Raw genomic sequence first — 11219 nt, forward strand, 5'->3', positions numbered from 1 at the left:
CATCTTTCTCGGTCCCTGTTCACCATTGCACTGTCCCCACGTTTCAATATCGTGGCGTGAAAACCATGTCTAAACCGCTTTTCGTATTTGGGAGGCCATTGAGAATTTGCCCAAACTGTCATTTTGAATTTTGCCTTGGAAATGTGGTGAGGTAAAAGGGGATTTAAGATTCTTTAAATTTAAGATTTACGGCACTTTTGTAGCCTCAGCTCTCCACTGCCAAGGGTCCTTTTAAAGAAGTGGGTTCAGACCGTAGGCAGATCAGGCAAATCAGAAAAGACACCATCTCTGCAGACGTCACGTGGCCACCTGGCTGTGCAGGGCCCACTCCACCAGGGCCCGGCACCTTTGGAGACAGTGTCTCACTGGGGATCTAGATGTACTTTCTCATGACAAGTGCCTATAAGCTGTGGCTGGGCGTGGTGGAAACGGGATTGCCAGCATCCACTGCAAATCCACCTGGGCTGTTGTGAACCAGCCTGGCCCTTAACACTGGTTCTTCGGGAACATTCCATCTGAGGGCTAAGCAAGGAGCCTGGAAAGTAATTTGGGGAACATACCTGTCCCTAAGCTGGGGATGTCTGTCTGTCCATTTCCGTGGAAGTCTGTAGGAAATTAGTGCTCCACTGAACAGGACCCCAAATGCCCCCCATTTGCTGGTTCTGGGGAGACTTTCCAAGCGCTCGGCTCAGTTCACAGACCCACCTCCTTGGCCCTCCCGCCAACAGGGTGCCTCCTTCTGCAGGCTCCAGTCCGCAGGCAGGGTGACTTACATCAAGCACCAGCCCTGCCCCGCCCCTGGCGCCCCGCCCTCCTGTCTCTGCCCCGCCCCCGGCGCCCCGCCGTCCTGCCGCTGCCCCGCCCTCCTGCCTCTGCCCCGCCCTGGCGCCCCGCCCTCCTGTCTCTGCCCCTCTCCCCGGCGCCCCGCCCACCTGTCGCTGCCCCGCCCCCAGCGCCCCACCCTCCTGTCTCTGCCCCCGCCCCCAGCGCCCCACCCTCCTGTCTCTGCCCCGCCCTGGCGCCCCGCCCTCCTGTCTCTGCCCCTCTCCCCAGCGCCCCACCCTCCTGTCTCTGCCCCGCCCTGGCGCCCCGCCCTCCTGTCTCTGCCCCCGCCCCCAGCGCCCCACCCTCCTGTCTCTGCCCCGCCCCCGGCGCCCCGCCCTCCTGTCGCTGCCCCGCCCCCAGCGCCCCGCCCGCCTGCCGCTGCCCCGCCCTCCTGTCTCTGCTCCGCCCCTTTCCCTGGCAGCCCCCTCTGCCACCCTGGACAGGGCTGCTCCCACTTGCGGCAAGTGACTCCCTGAATCCCCCACCCGTTCTGGCCTTTCTTTGGGGCCCAAACCACATTTCCTACTCCCTGTCTCCAAGAGCATGTCCGGTACGGCTGCCCTCACTCCTCTTGTGCCCCAAAGTGGCCCAGCTCGCAGCCCCACTGGCCCAGCCCAGCAGCTCCCCTGGCCCGGCGGGCACTTCCTGCGCCCCCTCGGCCTCTTTTCCTGACTCCTGCCCTTCTCAGGCACATTCCAGCCTCCGTCTTCCACTGTGTCCTCACAGCCGCCTGGCCCCGGCCCCAACAGGAAACACAGACCACGGATTCGGGCACTTGGGCTTGGGTGTGATAGCAGTACCCCCGACCGAGGGCATTTGGGGCCGCATGAAACGAGGGCGAGCATTAGATAAGAGGGGGCCGCCCTCCAGGAAGAGTGGAAGCAGCGATACAGGGAGAAAGCACCCGTGTCCGAGGCGGCCAGGAGGGTCCGCAGCCAGAGCGCGGTTTGAGGGCCGCTGGCCCCCGCCTCGCAGCGTCGGCCCAAGCCCCCCGCCTGGGAGCCAGAGGCAGCCGGACCCCTGTGCCCTCGGTGCTCCTCCATCCACCTCCAGACGCCCTGTGCCCTGAGCGTCACGGGCACTCTCCCCGGCCAGACGCCCTTCCCCCAAAGCCCGTGACTGTCCACACAGGCAGGTCACATCCAGAGGAAGGGAACCAAATCGAGCACGGCCCCTCAGGGCGAGGGCATGCCTGGGCTGGGGTGCAGCCAGCTCCTGGTGTCCCGCTGCCCACCGTCAGGCTGCTTGAGGAAGCTGCTTTGCAGCACTAAAGCTTCAGGCCCTGTGTGGGAACTACCCGCCCAGGGGCCCTGGCTCCTCTGGGAGGCTGGCCACCCCCAGCCCAGTGTCCACTCACCACCCATCAGACGCCCCTCTTCCTGCAGGGACTCCCTGTTCCCGTCGCCTGATTGTAAGAGCTGCTGCCGTTTGAAGTAAGACGTGCCGTCAGAGCTCTGAAGTTCTTGGGGCTGCCGGTACCCCCAGACTAATGGAAAGTCCAGGCAATATCATCTGTCACTGTGAAGACCTGAGAGTAATGAAAGGACCGTGGTGACAACACCCGAACCTGCTGGTCACTGAGGATCAGGGTGGGCCGGCCTCCAGGCACCGCGGCCTCCCCACGGGGAAGTCGGATGGATGGTCCGAATTGCAGCAGGGCCGCTCACACCCTTTCCAGCAAAGTACTAAGCCTGGCTTGTTTTTTATTTGGCTAAAGAAGAGTAGTTATGGGTAAAATGATATGAAATCTGGAGTTGGCTTTAAATATACTCCAGCAAACGGGAAAAAGGACAGAGTAGATGGGAAAAAAAGGCAGAGTCACTGAAGAGGGGTATTGAGTACCTGGGGGGATTTTTACGCCCGTGTGAATATTTCCATGATAATTAGTTTTAAACGGTAAAGGAGAGATGTCCTGTCCCATCCGCCCGCTGTGCGCCGCCTGAGCCCCTGGTCTGGGGCCGCCATGGGCACAGCGGGATTAATGTGCTCAGAGGGTCCTCACAAGGCCATCCACTCCTACACGGCTCCTGTCCCTCCCGGAAAGCAAGCAGGGCCACGTGCAGAGTCACGGGTACACAATTAAGGACCTGGGGGGGGGGCATAGAAATGACCCACGTGGGGAGGTCTTGAGGTTTCCAGTGACCCCGCCAGATGCCCACGTCTCCCACGCCGGCCGGCAGCGAGTGCAGGAGGCCTGGATCTCAGGGCGGTTTCATCATCGCGTCCCTTCCGTCCCTCCTGCCCTTTTCTTATCCCTTTGGGTGAGGTCCAGGCAGGGACCCCAGCTGGCACCAGACTGTCCCAGGAACACCAGGCCACATGATCACCCTATGTGGGCCTCTTTTCAGGGGAAAGCCACCATCCCCACGGCTGCAGGGGTGGGGACTCGGGTCCTGGAGGCTCGCCCCTTAGGTGGGTGACCCTGGCCGGGCTGTGTCACCTCGTGCACAGCAGGACTCAGGGAGAAAACCTCAGGGGCTCAGCTGGAGCTGCTGTTGCTTGGTCAGTGCTGAGATGAACCCCCACCCCTCCCCCCCACCCCCAGGGGCCCCATGTGCCCTGCAGGAAGTCACATCCCTGTCCTTTGAAGAAGAAAACAGGTTTAGGGAGATGGCAGGTCCAAAGTCTTCCTGCTCCCGGCGGGGTGAGGGGTGATTACCATGATTACCGCCGTGGGGAGGGCGTGGTGCTAGAGCACGAAGGCGGGTCTGAGGGCCGCTTGTCCTCACATGCCTGCTGTTTGTCTGGCCTCCCCACTCTTTGAATACCGATTTCAAATGTCAGGCGCTTTGCAGGCTCTGGGATCGGAGGAAGCTTATGATCTGCTTCAGGAGACAGTTTTATGAGAGTGTAACCTGTAAATAAGATATATTTTTATAACAAGATAAAATGAGCCTCTTGAAGAACAAGGGTTGTGAAGCCACCGGGCGTGTATAGTGACCACAATAAAGTTTCAGTTTTTCTTTTCTAGGCCGCGCCGCGTGGCTTGTGGGTTCTTAGTTCCCCGACCAGGGATCAAACCCAGGCCCTCACCGTGACGGCGCAAAGTCCTAACCACTGGACGGTCAGGGAAGTCCCCACAACGAGGTTTCCTAGGAGACGCTGTGACACGGGGGAGGCAGCAGGTGCAGGAGGTCCCCGGGAGGAGCTGGGAGCCTGTCCTGAGGGGAACTGACAGGCAGATGGGCAGAAGGACTGAAGGATGCCAGCCTGGGCAGGTGCCCCCTCCCCGGCAGGTGCCCCCCTTCCTCTGTAACAGAAGCCCCACCTCCCAGCACCAACTGGTGGCTGGAACAACAGAAGTGTGTTTCTCCCCGTCCTGGAGGCTGGAGGCCCAAGGCCACAGTGGCGACAGATTCTTCTATGTCTGGGCTGTACTCGGCCGTCTCCTCCCTGTGTCCCCACGTGATCATCCCCTGTGCGTGTCTGTGTCCTGATCTCCTCTTCTTATTAGGACACCGGTTATGTGGGATTAGGGCCAACCTAGTGACCTCATCTGACCTCAATCACCTCTTTAAAGGCCCCGTCTCCAAATATGGTCACGTTCAAAAATATTTCTAGTCTTGAAAAATAACAACACTCTCAACTTTGGGATTTAAGAGCAATAATATAAAGAGAAAATGTTCCGAAAGTTACACATCCAGAGGAACCCACTTCACTTACACCTGAAACAGGGCTGACAGATTTAGCAAATTAAATACACACTCGGGGCACCCAGTGTGGGACATGCTTACACTTACGTGTAAGTGTTCACGTGTGTCTGCACTTCAGATGTGACCGGCGTTCCAGCTGGCAACCCTGTCCCGAAATCATATGAAACTGTGACCCGGTTTCCTTTGAACAAGAGGTAGGGAGATCTTTTTCCCTTGAGAATTTTTCTCAAGGCTGTTCTCCCAGGAAGAACAATCACGTCCTTGTTTCTGACAGTCTGAGCACAGCTTCTGTCGCCCACAGAGTTGACAGCACCTCTGCCTTAGATGCAAAGCAGGTTCCATTCTGCTCTGCAACCGGGTCTCAGGGTGAGAGCCCTCAGGACTTCCCAGGTCAGGAAGCGGTGAGGTGTAGGGTCTCCGAGGCCGTGGGAAACGTTCTGAATATACAAAGATGCATGTCAACAACCTACCCTAGGAGCCTGCTCTTCACAATATTAACTTTAAGAGAAATACTGGAAGCCAGAGCCAGAATGGTGGCAAGGTTATATTCAAACACGAGCAGACTCCTGAGGGATCTCTGTGTGCAATGCATTACTCACCCGGTTTCATTCAAGACACCGTGATTACTGTAAGGGTAAATGCAAATCTAAACCATAAATTTTAATTTAAAATTTTCCCTGTGGGGGAGGGATGGAGTGGGAGTTTGGGATGAGCAGATGCAAACTAGTATACAGAGGATGGATAAACAACAAGGTCCTACTGTAGAGCACAGGGAACTATAGTCAATGTCCTGGGATAAACCATTATGGGAAAGAATATGAAAAAGAATGTGTATATATATATATGTATAAATGAATCACTTTGCTGTACAGCAGAAATTAATGCAACATTGTAAATCAACTATGCTTCAATAAAATAAATTTTTAAAATAAAAAATAAATAAGATAAAATTTCCCTAGTGCAAAGAGGGTGCGCTCCTTCCCTCTTTGATGTGATGTAAAACTCTAAAGCCTCTGGGCAGGTTTGCATCCGCGATGCCTTTCTTGGGCTGCGGCCCGTCTCTGATGTGTGAATGTGGAGGAGAGTCCCCTCTGGGGAACATCAGCCAGGAGCAGGTTTGCAAGATGCCACTTCCTCTTGTGAAGAAGACAGGAGTTTCACTTCTCCTGTCGTGCATCGAGGGTGCCGTCTGGGGTCTGCTTCCCAGAGCTCAGTGCATTACCGGGAGGCGTACATTCTGCCCAAAGCTCGTTGGAGGGGAGAACTGTTCTCTTTGCCTTCCTCCTTTCTGGACAGGTTTTCTGGGCTAGAAGACGCTTGGTTGTTCATTTTGTTGTGAGGCTGGCGTGCCGCTTGGGGATTTGGGGGGGGGCCGCCCTAGTGGGGGGCACAGACTCGCGGTCCAAGGGGAGAGATGCCTCTGCCTAAAGCTTCTAGTAGCTCTGAGACCACCTTCCGTCCTCCAATACCTGCCGACGCCCAGATGCCAGCCCTTTGTGGGCTCTGGTCCTGCGTTTTCTACAACGCTGTCTTACTCCTGCTTTCCAGGGGCTCCGACGGGTTACAATTTTGTGCACATCTCCTTCCAGACCTAACCTGTGTAGGGAATAGAAAAGCACGTACGCGTGCACACACATGTACGCATGCACACATACACCTACACACACGTGCACACACCCCACACATACAGTGCACACATGTACACACTCACACACATACACGTACACGCACACCTACACGTACACACGTGTGCACACACCACACACATGCACAGTGCACATAATGTACACATGCACACACATGCACACCTACACCTACACACGTGCGCACACACCACACACACGCACAGTGCACATAATGTACACATGCACACACATGCACACCTACACACGTGCACACACACACACACTCTTTAATAGGCTCTCGTTCCACATAACCTTGGAGCCTTTCTTGAATCCTCAGCCCACCGTCACTCGGGAACCCAATCCTGCCCTTTCTACCACCTCTAAGACCAGGAGTACATGTTGCTAGGTAAGCTGCATCCCATGTGCCTCAGTTAAAACCTGCAGCTGATCACATGGTGCTCGGTAAGAGGAGCCCACCCGAGAGTTTATCCTGCAGGTTCATCTACGTGACGATTAAGGACAAGAATCGAATCCACAGTGATTGAAAGGGGAGCAGTAACTCTGTGCTGCCTGTGGAGGGGCAGGTGCCGCGACGCTCCCTTTGGGGTGGAGACGGCCGAGGCGCCCGTGGACCACCCTCCCCTCCCCGGCTCCGCCTCCCTATGCGCACGCCCCCGCCCCGCCCGCGCCCGCGCTCCCCGCCCCGCGGCCCCCCAGGGAAGGGCCCTGCCCAGGCGGGAGCCGGTCCTGGTCCCGAGGGGAGGCTGGGGGCCCCGCGTGCCCGCCTGGCACACGGGGGGTGCCTCGGCGTGATGAGCAGCTGAGCCACGCGCCCACCCCCGTGCTCCCGGCCCGGGTCTGCACACCCCGGGCCCGCGCAGATCCCGGCGCCGGGTTCCCGGGCCCGCAGTGCCCCCTGGTGGCCCCGGTGACGCCGGCCGTCACTCCCAGAACTGAGCGAGTCTGTGCCCAGCCGGCTGGAGCCCTCCACCCGGTGACCTCGGCCTCGCGACTCGGGGACGGGCAAACGCGGCCCGGACGTGTGGGGACTGGGGCCAGGTCCCCAGGACTCGAGCGGGGCAGCTCCTCCCCTGTCCCCTGACGCTTGGAAACAGGACTAAAAGTGTCTCAGATGCGTTTAGATTAACTTAGGGAACAGTGACACATAAAGACGAGAACAAGAAAAGTACCTGTAATTCTCTACTGTCGCCGCTGCTGCAGCCGCCAGCGCCCACTGGCGTCAGGACTTGCTTATTTCATTACTTACTGTCAGCCATCCACGGGGCGAGCATGGGAACAGCATTTGTTGGCTGATTTCTTCAGCCTTGTTTCTGAAAGATTTAAAATTCTCCTCTGGCTGTGGGTTCCTGGCGGGTCCACACCTCCTTCAGGTTTGGGGTTAAAACACGACTTGCCGTGGAGCAGTCCCCAAGGCGGGTCCTTGCCTGTCAGCACGACCCCACGTGGCCTGCGACACGCGATAAGCAGCACGCGCGTATTTGGTCCGGGTTCCTGGCTCTGAGTGCCCACAACCCTCGGACTCTGCTCTTGTCATTCGTGACAAGCCCCTTTGGACCTCAAGGCGGCAGCTCTGGAGGTGAGGGCTGATTGCCAGGGAGGCCAACCCCGTGGTTAGCGGTGTCGAAAATAACCAATACACAATCTGTAATAGGAACAGAAGAGAGTTTCACGTGAGCCAGACTGAGGACTGTGGCCCGGAAGACAGCCTCGCAGGTTGCTCTGAGGATCTGCTCCGGAGAAACAGGGTTGCCAGCACAGTTTTATGTCTTGTCTGGACAAAGAACATCAAACAAGTCAGGGATACATTCCTTCACGGCTGGAAAAAGTAAACAAAACAACAGACCAGCACGTGCACATCAAGTCAGCGTGGCCTTGGCACCTGGGAAGGGAATGCCACCATCCAAGGAGGACCAGCACTGGCGTCCCAGAAAGGGAGGCATTTCATCTTTACTTTGAACGTGGACATTCTTGACCTCTGGTCGATGTGCCCTTTTCTCTAATAATTAAAGCAAATGTACAATGTGTGTTTGATAGGCCACAAACAGGCTACTTTAGTTGCATAAAATTCATGTTATCTCATGGATAAGCCAGAATGACCTCCCCACACCTAGTATGTGAATATTTCTTTCATCAGAGCGTTGGAACCTTTAGCCTCAGCCCCGACCTCGGGGAAGGGGGGAGGCTGGAGGTTGAGTTAATCACCAGTGGCCAGTGATTTAATCAGCCCTGCCTGGTAGGGGACTCTCCAAAAAAACCCTAGACACAGGGTTTAGTGAGCGTCTGGGTTGGTGGACACATCGGGGTGCTGGACGGCGGCGCACCCCCGCCCCATAGGGACAGAAGCCCCCGTGCTCAGCACCTGTCAGGACCTCACTCTACAGACCTCTTCATCTGGCTGTTCATCTGTAAGCTTTGTAATAAGCTGGTAGCAGTAGGGATGTGTTTCTCTGAGTTCTGGGAGCAGTTATAGCAAATTATCAAACCCGAGGAGGGGTCGTGGGAACCTCGATTTATAGCCGCATCAGATAGAAGTGGGGGTGACCTGGGGACCCACCACTGCGATTGGGGCTGAGCCTGTATCTGTGGGGTGGATGGTGTGTCCGAACTGAACTGACTGTAGGACCCGGCTGGTGTCCAGGGAAACAGGGGGCACGTCCGCCGTCAGAGTGTTGTGAGAAGTGATGAAATGTAATAGAATTCATATTTTATGGCAAGACAAGAAAACTTTAAACATAAAATTTTTCTTTGTCCGTTTGGGCCTCCTCCCTCCTCTTTAGTCTGTGCTGTGCATCTGCATTGACCAGACCTCCTAGGAGAGAACCTTCCCTCTTGATTGTGTGAGGGGGTCACAATGACCCACTACTCACTTTGGACGTGCAGACCTGGATTGTGTGAACCGTCAATATGTCACTCGGCTCTAACCCTTCGTCTCAGAAACGTACCTAACTGTGCTTTGACCTCGAACGGGCGAAACAGTCTTTAGAACTTTCTGAGACTCTCCCCTGGGTTGGCTCAAACAGAATTTTCCATTTCTTTCTTCGATCAATAACTGAATAGGTTTTTTGTCGACATAAGAAAAGGCGATTTCCTTAGCCTCTTAGTTCTTTTAGGGAAAATGCCCGATGCTATCACAGGTCGAAGGTGGATCCACAAACCAGTGTCCAGTGGCGCCCACCTGAGCCAGGCCAGTCCCCGCAGTCAAGGAAACACACGGCTGTGGGCTCGGGATCATCCCGTCTGCTCTTCTGAGAAGTCTTTCCTGGGCAGAAGGAGGGGGACACGGTGACCTCATCTCCTGGGTCTCCGTGTGCCGAGGAGCGTTTCAGGAGAAGAGGAGCCTGGACCACCCCCAAGCCCCGCCCCCACGAGCAGCGCTTGCTCTGGGGGGCGCGGCTCACCCGCTGGCGGCCTCCCTGCCCTTCCCGGAGGCCAGCGCTCGCCTCCCTGGGTGCTGAGCTGCAGGCCCTGCTCCAGGCCCGGCCGCTTCCCTGGACGTCCTGGGGGCAGCGGGCACCGGAGGCGGCCGTGCTGGGGCCCTGCCTCCCGCGCCCCCCGCCTCCTGTCCGCGTGGCGGCCCCGCGTCTCCCCGGGGAGCTCTGCCCAGCCCACCGGGCACCTACGCGTCCTGGGAGGCCGCTGGCTTTGCCCCAAGCCCACCCAAGGGGCTCTCCCCGCAGGCCTCTGACCGAATCTCGCCGCACGCAGCTCCTGGCCCTACGGCTGCTTCCTGACGGGAAATTCTGCCCCCTTCGTGCAGCCCTCAAAGAGCCGAGGACGAGATGTGTGATGGGCGACACATTTTATTTCCTTTCTTGAAATTATTTCCAGCTGAATAATAATTCTCTCAAAGGAGAGAATACCACAAAATATACTTAGTAATTTTTGTCTAATGAATCATTTTAGAGTTATTTGCACACACAGGAGGATAAAACAAGGAACACTGAGTCAACAGCCGAGGGTTTATACGAAATCAGATAATTAAAAGATCGTGACCAAATGGCAAAGACGCCCTCATTACAAGAATAAGAAGAGACGCTGAGTTTGTAAACTTCTGAATGATGCCGTTCCCGGTGGAGCATCTGAAATAAAACGCACTCTTGTGATTCCAGCGATGGTGTCTCCTCTGTGAGCTGCACGTATGTACATGCGGGGCTCGCGGACGGGTCTGTAAACAGTCGGAGCTGTAAAGCACTGAATCGAGGTGAAGGCCAACGAGCTACTCAAATACGTGAAAGTGAACGTCCACTAAAACGCTGATGTAAACATCAGTCCACCCACTTCTGCAACAGTTGTTTCAACCCGGGGGACTCGAGGGTCTTTCTTTTGTAGAGAAGACTGTCACCCTCCGACTTTACGGTCTAGGACAGCGTGACGCACGCCGACATCCCAGTAAATCCTCAGGAAAAATCGCTGTCGGTTCTTTCCTGTGGGGTCGCCAGGCACAGGCAAGCGGAGGGCGGTGTAACCTGCAGCCGTGATCGTGGAACCTGGCCTCTGGGGCTGCAGACTCGCCCTGCGCCTGCCAACGTCGAGGGGAGCTCCGTGTACACCTTTTCCGAGGCTGCGATCTGGGTGGATTCTGGTCATGTTTCTACCACTTGAAGTGATACCACCGGCTGCATCTCCAGTGGACGGTCTGGTCTATTTAAAAATAGAAACAAAACGCTCTTGCTTCTTATTTTAAAAAGGGAACACCCAGTGAATACAGTACTTTTATCTCCTCCATCTGTCATCACGTTCTTTGCCAAACATTGCCTCAAATCCTTTGTGGAACAAAGTAGAAATAAATAAAGAGAATAAATCAGATGGGGCCACCAGGTGCGGTTCTGGGAAGGGAACTTCCAGCTCCAGCAGAGATGCCGGCTGTGAGCAGGCGTGGTCGAGGGACGGAAAAGGCCCAGGGTCCGGGCCTCTGCTGGGACCCCTCCCTGTGCTTTTGTCCAAGGAGCCTCCTGGGTTCTGCAGCTCCAGGGGGCCGACCCCAAGCCTGATGTAGGCTTTCCGAGACTCCTGGCCCCCTGCGGGGGGCAGCCTGGACCCCCGCAGCCCACGTGCTGACCACCCTCCCGGAGGTGGGCCGGCCCCGGAGCCAGCG

General features: G+C 56.5%; 1 long non-coding RNA gene across 1 annotated transcript; it reads right to left on the reverse strand.

The window, feature by feature from the left end:
• Positions 1 to 4589: 4589 nt before the first annotated feature.
• Positions 4590 to 9127, reverse strand: LOC132352497 (uncharacterized). Its single transcript, XR_009498744.1, has 3 exons — positions 9067 to 9127; positions 7294 to 7766; positions 4590 to 6074 (listed from the first exon to the last, which is right to left on the reverse strand). It is a non-coding gene; the product is annotated as an uncharacterized LOC132352497 (long non-coding RNA).
• Between the last annotated feature and the right edge of the window lie 2092 nt (positions 9128 to 11219).

The sequence above is a fragment of the Balaenoptera ricei genome, chromosome 18 (assembly GCF_028023285.1).
Source record: "Balaenoptera ricei isolate mBalRic1 chromosome 18, mBalRic1.hap2, whole genome shotgun sequence".
Lineage (NCBI taxonomy): Eukaryota > Metazoa > Chordata > Mammalia > Artiodactyla > Balaenopteridae > Balaenoptera > Balaenoptera ricei.